This window comes from Malaclemys terrapin, chromosome 1, assembly GCF_027887155.1.
Source record: "Malaclemys terrapin pileata isolate rMalTer1 chromosome 1, rMalTer1.hap1, whole genome shotgun sequence".
Lineage (NCBI taxonomy): Eukaryota > Metazoa > Chordata > Testudines > Emydidae > Malaclemys > Malaclemys terrapin.
Window position 1 is genome coordinate 114828975 of NC_071505.1, and position 13804 is coordinate 114842778.

The window sequence follows — 13804 nt, forward strand, 5'->3', positions numbered from 1 at the left end:
CCCCAACCCATTTAGCTGGTGAACCCCCCCCCCAGCATTTACCAATATGGGAAAGGCAAGGTAATTGCATACCCTGACAGCTGTTTTCAGCCTTTCTGAGAATCATGACCAACAGGGTAAGAACTTGGCTATAATTCATTTATAGTACTATTACGTTTATATAATCCCCAACCCCATCCTGTCAACTCTGTTACTGTTTCCAATAGTTTTCTGATGTCTTAGACATCCTTTGTTGGAGATTCCAGGACAACTATATCCTTAAATTAATGGAGATATCCCATCTCCTAGAACTGGAAGGGACCTTGAAAGGTCATCGAGTCCAGCCCCCTGCCTTCACTAGCAGGACCAAGTACTGATTTTGCCCCAGATCCCCAAGTGGCCCCCTCAAGGATTGAACTCACAACCCTGGGTTTAGCAGGCCAATGCTCAAACCACTGAGCTAGTTTAGTGAGAACTTTCTGAGCGATGTACTGCAAATATTATAAGTGGCTTCTGCACAAATACCCTTAATACACTATATAAAAAGAACAGGAGTACTTGTGGCACCTTAGAGACTAACAAATTTATTAGAGCATAAGCTTTCGTGGACTATAGCCCACTTCTTCGGATGCATACAGGAGCACTGTAGAAAATCTGGCCTTATTTAGGTGCCTACAGAAAACAGGAGCTGAGGTCTTCTGAAAATCTCATTCCAGGTCTGTATAATTGTGAATGAATTCAAGGTGTGCTATCATCTCCTTACATTATTATTCCTTCTGATTAGGCAAACTGGTATTTATTATTTTGTATTATGCGAGTGCTTAGGGGCCCCAATCACGACTCCGTTGTGCTAGGTGCTGTAATTCTTAGTAGGCGTTTACTTTCTTTGATTTACCAGACACCCATGCCACACTGAGCTGTGGGCTTGATAACTCTCCTAGAGTAAGTAATTTGGAGATTAGTTAGCACTTAGATTTTCCTGGGAGGACTGCAAGAGATGATCCTGTATCTGGAATGCTGCTGGAATGGATCCAGAAGAGGCTCCACATGGCCTGTGCTCCAGGTTAAATCCTCGGGGCTGGGGGATGCTGGCTGATCAGCACTCCAGCTAGCCAACTGGTGCCAGAGACTCCAAGTTGGGGAGCTACCTGATGAGTGTCTCCCTCCCTGTCGGCTGGCGCTGTCCCACCACCAGCCCAATCAACTTCCCCCATCTGTTGAAGGAGAGGTGTGGCATTTAGGGAACATTCACTTGTCTTTTGGTAGGATGTAAAACTGAGGTCCTCACACTTGTGCTCACTAAGCTAACTCAAGGTAATTTCTTACAAGTGCAGGGGTGTTCGCTAGAGGTGTTTAACATTAGTCAGTTTCAGTTTGCATGAGTTTTGGGGATTCCATTTGCCATGTTTACATTGCTTGGTTTCATGTGCCCCTGTTTTAGTCTCTGTTTCAGTTCATACAGAACTAAAATCTCAATGCGAAACTCAGACAAAACAGGACAGAGTTTCCATAGTTTTGCCTGAAGATTGTCAAGATTCATTGGTCAGTGAATCTCACGGGGTTCAGAAGAACTTTTCACTGAATTCCTTTTTGTGCACTGTGGGACTCAAAGGAACAGATTTGCATGTCACAGATGCCGTTTGTTTATGGAGTGACAAATTGTGCTTGGTTTCAGGTGTCATTAAGCAAGTTTGATTTTTGACATGGTGTGAAATGAAGACAAACAGGGATGGATTTTAAGCAGCAGGCTGCAACTTTATTAAACTTAATACAGGGAAGGAATGTTACCTGCCCTGTCACCCATGCTTTTTGAGTGGTTACAGGGCTCCTACTACATAACCATAACTTGGGGTAGACTGTCCTCAGCCTAGCCCTACAACGCAGCTCACTCATCTGATTCCTACCACCCCTCACACCACCTGTAAGGGGGACATAAGCCCACAAAATGTTTTGCTGTCCCATGAGCACGAGGCCTTTCAGTAAAGTCCCCAGCTCTTTTACTTTAACCACACTTGAAAAGGCCACAAGTTGTGATGAACTATCACTAATTATTAAATCCTATTTAACTGGGCCTTCAGGATGCTGCAAGGAAGATGAAACTCCCCAGGTCTCTGCCAGTTTGGCCCCCCTGAGAAGAAAAACTTCTGGACATGATTGGTCAGTCATGCAGCATCTGCAAAACATAGCTTCCAGACTACCCATACAAGGTGGGCCTGCTGAATGGAGCAAAAAAGAGGCTCCACATGGCCCAGGCTAGAGTTTAAATTAATGAAAGGAGAAGGCAAGGGGACTAATCATCTTCCTTCTTCCCTAAGCTAGCCCATGAGTTGCTAGAGACTAGAAGGGGAAGTGTACCCCTGCATCTCTTTAGGATGTGTTCTCCTTCCTCTGTCAACTGGGGCAGTCCCAATCACCACCAGCCCCATCAAGTTTCCCACCCATTCAGGTGGGAGGGTGGCATTCTCATAGCTCTGCTGTTAACCCACTGTCCTGGCTAAGCTCCAATTACCAGCCAGGCTCCCATTCAGGTAATTACATTCTGTCTAACTAAGCTCCACCTGTGACCTTATTTGGAAAAGTTATTCTTTGCTTCCTGTCCTAAACTGGTGTGTAGTATTGTTGTTTGCTGTGGGTTGTCATAATCAACCCCGGAAATGGCTACACTTGGATGAATGAACACACACACACACACACACACACACACACATCCATCACTTGGGATAATTCTGGATTAAAAACAGCTATACGGATAGGTTCCAGTGCCACCTTATATAATGTGGTGGCTGTACTATATGTGTACTATCCTCTTTCAAATAGAATTAGACCTACTCAAGTGCTGGTAATTATGTTGTTCTCCAGTGGCTCAAAGCTTAAGAAGAGATATAAGCCATAATTCTATTGACAGCTAGTAGAAGTATTCCTTTTAGCTGGAGTAGCAAAGGTCTGTGGTTTAGGAGTCAAAGGTTCTGGGTTTATTCCACAATGCCACAGATGTCATTAAGCTAATACCTGTATGTATGCAGTTGGTCATGGATTTGTTATTAGAGGTGTGTTTGTGTGAGGATGAGAGAGAGAAACCTAACAAAATAAATCAACAAGAATTCTCTGCTACCAATTTTGCAAAATAAAATTACATTTCTCTATCTAATCTCAAATAGTATTTATAATATAAATACTATCTCTTTATATTAGTCTACTAGCATCCAATATCATTAAAGTTGACAATGCATAATGTTTATATACCTTCATAATTTCTTGAAATACTCACTTTGTAGGCTGACTGTATTGACTGCATAGTCTTTGTTTGGGTTTCTGTAGTTATGTCTTGAATTTAAATGCTAAATCTTAATTAGTGAGTGAATTTTCTTCAAACTTCCTTTATTTTGTAAGTCTTACTGAGAGCTAAGACAAGCTTGAAGAAAATTGGTTTTATAAAGGTCTGAACATTTAAAACTTGCAAGCTCTGGGATCACATTAACTACTGTGTAATTCGTGGGTAAGAACCTCACTTCTTCAGATGCAAGAAGATGCATCTGAAGAAGTGAGGTTCTTACCCACGAAAGCTTATGCTCCCTATACTTCTGTTAGTCTCAAAGGTGCCACAGGACACTCTATTGCTTTTTACAGATTCAGACTAACACAGCTACCCCTCTGATACTGTGTAATTATAAGTAGGGCCCTACCAAATTCACAGCAAAAACGTGTCACAGACCATAAAATCTGGTCTTTTGTGTAATTTTAACCAATAGCAGTGTTTCTCAAACTGGGGTCCTGACCCAAAAAGGGGTCACAAGGCTATTGTAGGAGGTTGTGGTATCGCCAGCCTTACTTCTGTGTAGCCTTCAGAGCTGGGTGGCTGGAGAGTGGTGGCTGCTGGCCAGCTGTCCAGCTCTAAAGACAGGGCTACCACCAGCAGCAGTGCAGAAGTAAGAGACCATGAAATTTATGAAAATGGGCCGGGAACTGGGTAGGGTCATGATTATAAGGGTGTCTATTTCTATAGAGGTACAAGTGATTTCCTTCTTCCCCTCCGTCCCCCCCAGCTCTCACAAGAATATGTGAGTATTGCCCTGGAGTGTGGGGCCTGTTCTATTGCAAAACAGCTGGTAAACGATGCATATATGTGTGGTATGATTCACAGAAAGGACCATTATGATGATCTTCTGTGATCTCTACTACATAATACAGGTCGAAGAGCCTCGCCCTATATTTCTTACATCTAGTCTGTAACTTCTGCTTAAGCTAGAACAGGGGTAGGCAACCTATGGCACGCGTGCCGAAGGCGGCACGCGAGCTGATTTTCAGTGGCACTCACGCTGCCTGGATCCTGGCCACTGGTCTGGGGGGCTCTGCACTTTAATTTAAATTGAAGCTTCTTAAACATTTAAAAACCTTATTTACTTTACATACAATAGTTTAGTTATATATTATAGACTTATAGAAACAGACCTTCTTAAAATGTATTACTGGCACGCGAAACCTTAAATTAGAGTGAATAAATGAAGACTCGGCACACCACTTCTGAAAGGTTGCCGACCCCTGAGCTATAACCTATCTCTTAGAATTATCTATTTACAGATTTCAAATGATGGAGAATCCACTACACCTCTAGATAAGCCATTCCAATGGTTAACTACCTCACTATATTTCTAGTCTGCATTTGTCTAGCTTCAGCTTCCAACCATTGGACCTTATTACACCTTTTACTGCTAAACTAAAGAGCCATGTACTATTAGAGATCTCTTCCCCAACTAGGTACTTGTAGACCTCAATCAAGTCACCACTTGATTTGAGTGGACACCTGCACAGTTGCACATTTTACTTGGGCCAAACATCATTTATGCAGCTTATTTCTTCTGATATCCTTAGGGTATGTCTACACTACGAAATTAGTTCGAATTTATAGAAGCAGGTTTTATTGAAATCGGTTGTATACAGCCGATTGTGTATGTCCACACAATAAAATGCTCTAGGTGCTCTAGTCGGCAGACCGCGTCCACAGTACGAGGCTAGCGTCGACTTCCGGAGCATTGCACTATGGGTAGCTATCCCACAGCTATCCCACAGTTCCCGCAGTCTCCGCCGCCCCTTGGAATTCTGGGTTGAGATCCCAATGCCCGGATGATGCAAAACAGTGTCGCGGGCGGTTCTGGGTACATGTCGTCAGGCCCCTCCCTCCCCCGTCACAGCAACGGCAGACAATAGATTCGCGCCTTTTTATCTGGGTTACCTGGGTTACCTGTGCAGACAACATGGAGCCCGCTCAGCACAGCTGAGCTCACCGTCACCATATGTCCTCTTGGTGCCGGCAGACGTGGGACTGCATTGCTACACAGCAGCAGCTGCTAACTGCCTTTTGGCGGTAGACGGTGCAGTAGACTGGTAGCCTTCATCGGCGATCTGGGTGCTGGCAGCCGTGGGGCTTGCCTTTTGGCAGTAAATGGTGTATTATGACTGTTAGCCGGCCTATTACAAGTCGGGTCATCGCACATTAGCAGAGTCTTCCCTGAGCAGCAGCTCGTGCAATAGGCCTGAAGACCATCGTCATACACCGCCCCGTATTTGCTGCCAAGCACCCAGAAAGATGCCGAGGGCTATCAGTCACGCTGCACCGTCGTCTTAAGATGTAAAAAAATAGATTTTCTCTGTATTCATTTGCTTCCCCCTCCCTCGGTCAAATCAACGGCCTGCTAAACCCAGGGTTTTCAGTTTAATCTTTGGGGGGGACCAGTCTGTGACAGTTGTTTGTGTCTCTCCCTGATGCACAGCCACCGTTCTTTATTTTAATTCCCTGTGCCTGTACGCCATGTCGTCACTCGGCCCCCCTCCCTCCTTCCCCTAGGCCGTCAGATACTACGTTTGCGCCACAGCTCGAGCCGAGAAGCGGTTCGCGCCTTTTCTTTGAATTCTGGGTTGAGATCCCAATGCCCGGATGATGCAAAACAGTGTCGCGGGCGGTTCTGGGTACATGTCGTCAGGCCCCTCCCCCCTCGTCACAGCAACGGCAGACAATAGATTCGCGCCTTTTTACCTGGGTTACCTGTGCAGACAACATACCACGGCAAGCATGGAGCCCGCTCAGCTCAGCTGAGCTCACCGTCACCATATGTCCTCTGGGTGCCGGCAGACGTGGGACTGCATTGCTACACAGCAGCAGCTGCTAACTGCCTTTTGGCGGTAGACGGTGTAGCATGAGTGATAGCCGTGGGGCTGGCAGCCGTAGTGCTGCATTGCACCAGCCCCTTCCAGGCGATGGTATATTATGACTGGTACCCGTCGTCGTCATACTGGTATGGCTGTCAATCATGGCCACCTGGGCAGACATGCTACTGTTTTGATGATGACGGTTACCAGTCATAATATACTATTTTCTGCCAATTGCCCAATATTGTCTGCTAAGCACCCAGAAGAGGCCGAGGGCGATGCTGGGTGCTGGCGGACGTGGGGCTGGCAGACGTGGGGCTGCATTGCTACACAGCAGCAGCCCCTTGCCTTTTGGCAGATGATGGTATATTATGATTGGTACCCATCATCATCATACTGGTATGGCTGTCACTCATGCTGCAGCGTCGGCTGCCACCTTAAGATGTAAAAAATAGATTTGTTCTGTGTTCATTTGCTTCCCCTTCCTCCGTGAAATCAACGGCCTGCTAAGCCCAGGGTTTCCAGTTTAATCTTTGGGGGGGCCATTCTGTGTGACAGTTGTTTGTGTTTCTCCCTGTTCCTGTACCTGTACGCCATGTCGTCACTCGGCCCTCCCTCCCTCCCTCCCGCCCTCCTTCTCCTGGTCCATCAGATACTACTTTCGCGCCTTTTTTCTGACCAGGTGCCATAGCTAGCACTGGGATCATGGAGCCCGCTCAGATCACCGCGGCAATTATGAGCACTATGAACACCACGCGCATTGTCCTGGAGTATATGCAGAGCCAGAACATGCCAAGGCGAAACCCGGACCAGGCGAGGAGGCGATTGCAGCACGGCGACGAGAGTGATGAGGAAATTGACATGGCCATAGACCTCTCACAAGGCACAGGCCCCAGCAATGTGGAAATCATGGTGTCACTGGGGCAGGTTGATACCGTGGAACGCCGATTCTGGGCCCGGGAAACAAGCACAGACTGGTGGGACCGCATCGTGCTGCAGGTATGGGACGATTCCCAGTGGCTGCGAAACTTTCGCATGCGTAAGGACACTTTCATGGAACTTTGTGACTTGCTTTCCCCTGCCCTGAAACGCCAGGATACCAAGATGAGAGCAGCCCTCACAGTTGAGAAGCGAGTGGCGATAGCCCTGTGGAAGCTTGCAACGCCAGACAGCTACCGGTCAGTCGGGAATCAATTTGGAGTGGGCAAATCTACTGTGGGGGCTGCTGTGATCCAATTTGCCAGGGCAATGAAAGACCTGGTGATAGCAAGGGTAGTGACTCTGGGCAACGTGCAGTCAATAGTGGATGGTTTTGCTGAAATGGGATTCCCAAACTGTGGCGGGGCGATAGACGGAACCCATATCCCTATCTTGTCACCAGAGCACCAAGCCACCGACTACGTAAACCGCAAGGGGTACTTTTCAATGCTGCTGCAAGCCCTGGTGGATCACAAGGGACGTTTCACCAACATCAACGTGGGATGGCCGGGAAAGGTACATGATGCTCGCGTCTTCAGGAACTCTGCTCTGTTTCGAAAGCTGGAGGAAGGGACTTTCTTCCCGGACCAGAAAGTGACCATTGGGGATGTTGAAATGCCTATCGTGATCCTTGGGGACCCAGCCTACCCCTTAATGCCATGGCTCATGAAGCCGTACACAGGCAGCCTGGACAGGAGTCAGGACCTGTTCAACTACAGGCTGAGCAAGTGCCGAATGGTGGTGGAATGTGCATTTGGACGTTTAAAAGCGCGCTGGCGCAGCTTACTGACTCGCTCAGACCTCAGCGAAAAGAATATCCCCATTGTTATTGCTGCTTGCTGTGCGCTCCACAATATCTGTGAGAGTAAGGGGGAGACCTTTATGGCGGGGTGGGAGGTTGAGGCAACTCGCCTGGCCGCTGATTACGCGCAGCCAGACACCAGGGCGGTTAGAGGAGCACAGCAGGGCGCGGTGCGCATCAGAGAAGCTTTGAAAACGAGTTTTGTGACTGGCCAGGCTACTGTGTGAAACTTCTGTTTGTTTCTCCTTGATGAACCCTCCAACCCCCCCCCCCCCCGACCCGGTTCACTCTACTTCCCTGTAAACCAACCAACCACCCCACCCCACCCTCCCCTCCCCCTTGCAGAGGCAATAAAGTCATTGTTTTTTCACATTCATGCATTCTTTATTAGTTCCTTACAGAGGTAGGGGGATAATTGCCAAGGTAGCTGGGATGGGTGGGGGAGGAGGGATGGAAAAGGACACACTGCATTTTAAAACTTTAACTCTTATTGAAGCCCAGCCTTCTGATGCTTGGGCGATCATCTGGGGTGGAGTGACTGGGTGGACGGAGGCCCCCCCACCGTGTTCTTGGGCGTCTGGGTGAGGTGGCTATGGAACTTGGGGAGGAGGGCTGTTGGTTACACAGGGGCTGTAGCGGCGGTCTCTGCTCCTGCTGCCTTTCCTGCAACTCAACCATACGCTCGAGCATATCAGTTTGATGCTCCAGCAGACGGAGCATTGCCTCTTGCCGTCTGTCTGCAAGCTGACGCCACCTATCGTCTTCAGCCCGCCACCTCTCCTCTCGTTCATGTTGGGCTTTTCTCATCTCCGACATTGACTGCCTCCACGCATTCTGCTGTGCTCTATCAGCCTGGGCGGACATCTGCAGCTCCGTGAACATCTCGTCCCTCGTCTTACGTTTTCTCTTTCTAATGTTCACAAGCCTCTGCGAAGGAGAAACATTTGCAGCTGGTGGAGGAGAAGGGAGAGGTGGTTAAAAAAGACACATTTTAGGGAACAATGGGTACAGTCTTTCATTACAAGGTCGCATATTTCGGCTTGCAGGCAGCCATCATAGGCCACAGTGTTTTGGCTTTTTTAACCTTCTTAACATGCGGGAAAGATTGCAAACAGCAGCGCATTTCCCATATCAAGGATGAATTGGGTTGTCCATTTAAAATGGGGTTTCAATGTAAAAGGAGGGGGCTGCGGTTTCCCGGTTAACATGTGGCACAAACACAAGTAAACCACCCCCCCACACACGATTCTCTGGGATGATCACTTCACCCCTCCCCCCCACCGCGTGGTTAACAGCGGGGAACATTTCTGGTCAGAATAGCAGGAACGGGCGCCTCTGAATGTCCCCCTTAATAAAATCACCCCATTTCAACCAGGAGAGCTTTCTGGAGATGTCCCTGGAGGATTTCCGCTCCATCCCCATACACGTTAACAGACTTTTCCAGTAGATGTACTGGCCGCGATTGCCAGGGCAAATTAATCATTAAACACGCTTGCTTTTTTTTTGTAATGTTTACAAATAGTTACAAAGTTACACTCACCAGAGGTCTCCTGTGTGCCCTGAGGGTCTTGGGTGAGTTCGGGGGTTACTGGTTCCAGGTCCAGGGTCACAAACATATCCTGGCTGTTGGGGAAACCGGTTTCTCCGCTTCCTTGCTGCTGTGAGCTACCTACAGTACCTCCATCGTCATCTTCCTCGTTCCCCGAACCGTCTTCCCTGTGTGTTTCTCCAGTGAGAGAGTCATAGCACACGGTTGGGGTAGTGGTGGCTGCACCCCCTAGGATCGCATGCAGCTCCGCGTAGTAGCGGCAAGTTTGCGGCTCTGCCCCGGACCTTCCGTTTGCTTCTCTGGCTTTGTGGTAGGCTTGCCGTAGCTCCTTAATTTTCACGCGGCACTGCTGTGTGTCCCTGTTATGGCCTCGGTCCTTCATGGCCTTGGAGATCTTTTCTAATACTTTTCCATTTCTTTTACTGCTACGGAGTTCAGCTATCACTGCTTCATCTCCCCATATGGCGAGCAGATCTCGTACCTCCCGTTCGGTCCATGCTGGAGCTCTTTTGCGATCCTGGGAGGACTCCATGACGGTTACCTGTGCTGATGAGCTCTGCGTGGTCACCTGTGCTCTCCACGCTGGGCAAACAGGAAATGAAATTCAAACCTTCGCGGGTCTTTTCCTGTCTACCTGGTCAGTGCATCTGAGTTGAGAGCGCTGTCCAGAGCGGTCACAATGAAGCACTGTGGGATAGCTCCCGGAGGCCAATAACATCGAATTCCGTCCACACTACCCCAATTCCGACCCGCAAAGGCCGGTTTTATCGCTAATCCCCTCGTCGGAGGTGGTGTAAAGAAACCGGTTTAAAGGGCCCTTTAAGTCGAAAGAAAGGGCCTCGTTGTGTGGACGTGTCCAGGCTTAATTCGGTTTAACGCTGCTAAAGTCGACCTAAACCCGTAGTGTAGACCAGGCCTTAGATCTCAGACCAAAAACCTGGATCTGACTACCCCCAAACTTTAGAAAGGTACAAAGTCTGGAGTAAAATTTTCAAAAGTAAGTCCAATTTTCAACAGTGACCTAGATACTTAGGAGCTTAAGTCTATGTCAACACTACCGCACAGTTTGGACTACGAGGATGTAAATAGCGGTACACACCAAAGTGCTGCGCTGTAACTTTCTGGTGTGGCTACCGTGTGCACAAATGAAAAGGTTCCTATTTTTCATTAATATAGTTCTTTTCAAACAGAACTATGTTAACACAAACTAGCAACCTTTTCATTCATGCCCACAGCATCCACATGGGGGAATTACAGCACAGCACTTTGGTGTGCACTGCTATTCATGCCTCCCATAATACAAACTGTGGGGCAGTGTAGCTAAACCTTAAATCCCCTTGAGAGAGGCTTGTATGTTCTTGTTTACACAGGAACATCCAGGAAAATTAATCTGAATTACTAAAAATGTAAATTAAAATGGATTAATTAAACTGCAGTAGGCCTCTGTGTGAACACCTTCCATTCAGAGGTAAAATGGCATTGAGAATTAATCTAAACAGAGTTACGGCCACATTAACTCTGATTAGCATCATGCACACATGGATTTAATAAGGTTTAAAAAATCCACTTCAAATTTATGTCTTGAGTTAATTTGGATTAATTTTCCTAGATGTCCCCCATGTGGACAGGCCCTAAATTATTTTTGTTAATGGGATTTATGATCTTAAAACACTTTTGTAAAATTTTACCCCAGATTTCAATTTTGAACTTTAGACCAACTCTATAAATGGTCCAAAGTTGCCTCTCTGCAATCTCCTGGAACCTAGATATGCACAGAGGAGTGAAAATGAAAGAATGTAAATAAGTAAACAAATGAAGATTTCACAACCGTTTTAAAGATTGTGCTCAGCTCCAGAATTGACCAGAGTTAGAAGTCTGAACTATTTCCTTCTCACCCCTCACAATGGTTCCTCCTGGTCATGTTTGAGATGCATCATGGGATAGGGAGGAGAAGTTTGAAGTGCTGCTGTTCATGCTGTACCTGTACTGTGGATAAAAGGAGGACTTCACTCTCCAGCCCTCTTCCAGTACTTTTCACTAGAACTGAATTCATGTTAGAAAGAAAGGAAATATGCATGAAAAGAAATCTCCACATATAGTTCACTGTGACCAGAATTTAAAATTAATTATAGCTAGTTGGATCCTAATATGCTTCTATTGAATCTTCATGTAAGTCAGAAGATAAGAAAATCTAAATTAAAGTTTAATTCCTCAATAAAAGCCTTGAATTCTTTGATCAGAAGAGTTCTGAAGACTGTTGTTCGTCCTACAGTGTATAGGTTGTACCATCCAGATTGTATTTATAATTGGACCTCAGCTTTATTGCTTAATGAACTTATCCCGGTCTACACTTAATTTTGAGGCATGATTAGAAGCCCCTTCTATGCAAAATGTACTCTGTGTGAACAGGCTGGCTGCCTTTAGATCAAAACTGGAAGCTTTATTGATTAAAGTCTCTCTACAGTAAGGATTAAAAAAGTATGTTTTATCTCACTATCTATTTGAAAGATATAGATTCCTTTTATTTGCTGAGGTAAGGGAAAGTTGGCTGTATCAAGTTCTTTACACAAGGACTGACATGAGAAGCAGCGCCTTTGAAGATTTACCTCACTGTCTTGGAACAGTCCAGCCATTTTGAGAACAAAACTATTCTGTTCAAGGGGGGGAAAAAAAAAAAAAAAAACCAAACTTTCAGATCAGTATTGAGCGGACTCTGTTTCCATCACTGTGTAGATGTATTACTATACATTTAAAAAAAAAAAACAAATATGATTGAGTTGAATTGTTTTCATACTGTAATTTGAACAAGTTACAGCCCTCACTATGTTACTGTAGTCCTCCAGAGATATTGGGATCACACTGGCATAAATGGGTGCAGAACACTAGCCCTATGCATAATGGATCAATAGAGCTGGGTGAACTATTGTTATTTATATTGTGGTCAGGGTTCCAAGGTGCTGTCATGGACTGGGACCACATTGTGCTAGGTGTTATACAAACACAGAACCAAAAGACAGACCCGAGCAGTGAACAATTTCTTTGACTATAGCCCTCCCTTGTGTGTTCAAGCAAATCATGATTTTTAATTAATTTGTCCATGATGGACAACGGTTTGACAAATAAGATGTGCAAATAAATTATAGCCAATTGCTTTGTGACCAATTAGCATTACCATCCTGCTCCAAATAAACACTACATATGCCGTAGAAGGTCAAACTAACGCCTTTCCTTGGGTTTGGCCTTATTAGTAATTCTAATAAAAGAACATAAACCTCAGCTCAAGGCTTGCTATTGGTAGAATTTCCTGCAGGACTGCCTTCTCTCCACTGGTAGCCATGGTCATGCTCACATCTAGAGCTGGGTTCAGAACAGGAGTTCTGTTTCATGAAGTATTTTGACATTTGGTTTTGGCCTGATTTTGAATGAAAACCAAGGATTTTGAAATTCCCCAGGAAGTGGAATTAATGTTCTTTGCCCCATTCTATTAGCTGGGGACCCTGGAAGTCTGGGCCGCCAAGAAACTAGGAGTTTGGGAGCTGAAACTCAGAGGGTTTCCAAGCTCTTGGCTACCCAACAGACCACCAGGCGGGCTGCCAAAGAGCCAGGAGCCTGGAATCTTCCTGTCAGTTTTTTGAGCCAGCCTCACCAGCTGCAGAAGTCATGGAGGTCATGGAAAGTCACGCAATCTGTGACTTCCATGACAGACACACAGTCTTAGTTATGACCAATGGATTTAAACCCATGGTGCTTGGCTACTAACCTATTCAGTGCACACAGGCTTCTATCTTTAGTGAAACTATTCACTTAGCTCTACTTTGTTGCCCTGAATAACTTTCACTATACATTACCAAGGACTTGAATTAAGTCTCTGTGGCTTAGTCTATACTTGAAAAATGCACAGTAAATTTGCAACAGCAGTGACAGTGCTAACGTGGATACAACTAAGTTGTTTGCAGCACTGTTCTGCCAAGCAGGTTAAGCCAAGAGATAAATGTACTATAAGCCTTTCTTCTTTTTTTTGTTTTGTTTTAATTCTTATAATTAATACCATTGGTTTGTGAAAGGATGAAATTATATAGTAAAGTTAATGATTAAAGAAAATAAACCTCTAAAGGATCTGAGCTTAATATATTGGGCTTTCTTTTTTAGTGAGTCATTACTGATTGACAAATCATATTTAACATTCAAATAAATATTTAAATGTGTTTACAGATTATGTGAAAGACTTTGAAGAGAAATTTACTTTAACAATGTTTTTCTTTTTTCTGTTGTTGCAAAGTTCTGATAATGGCCCTATTTGGCTGAAGACAACGGAGTTGTGCTGGTATATCAAGGAGCAGAGTTTGGCCCAA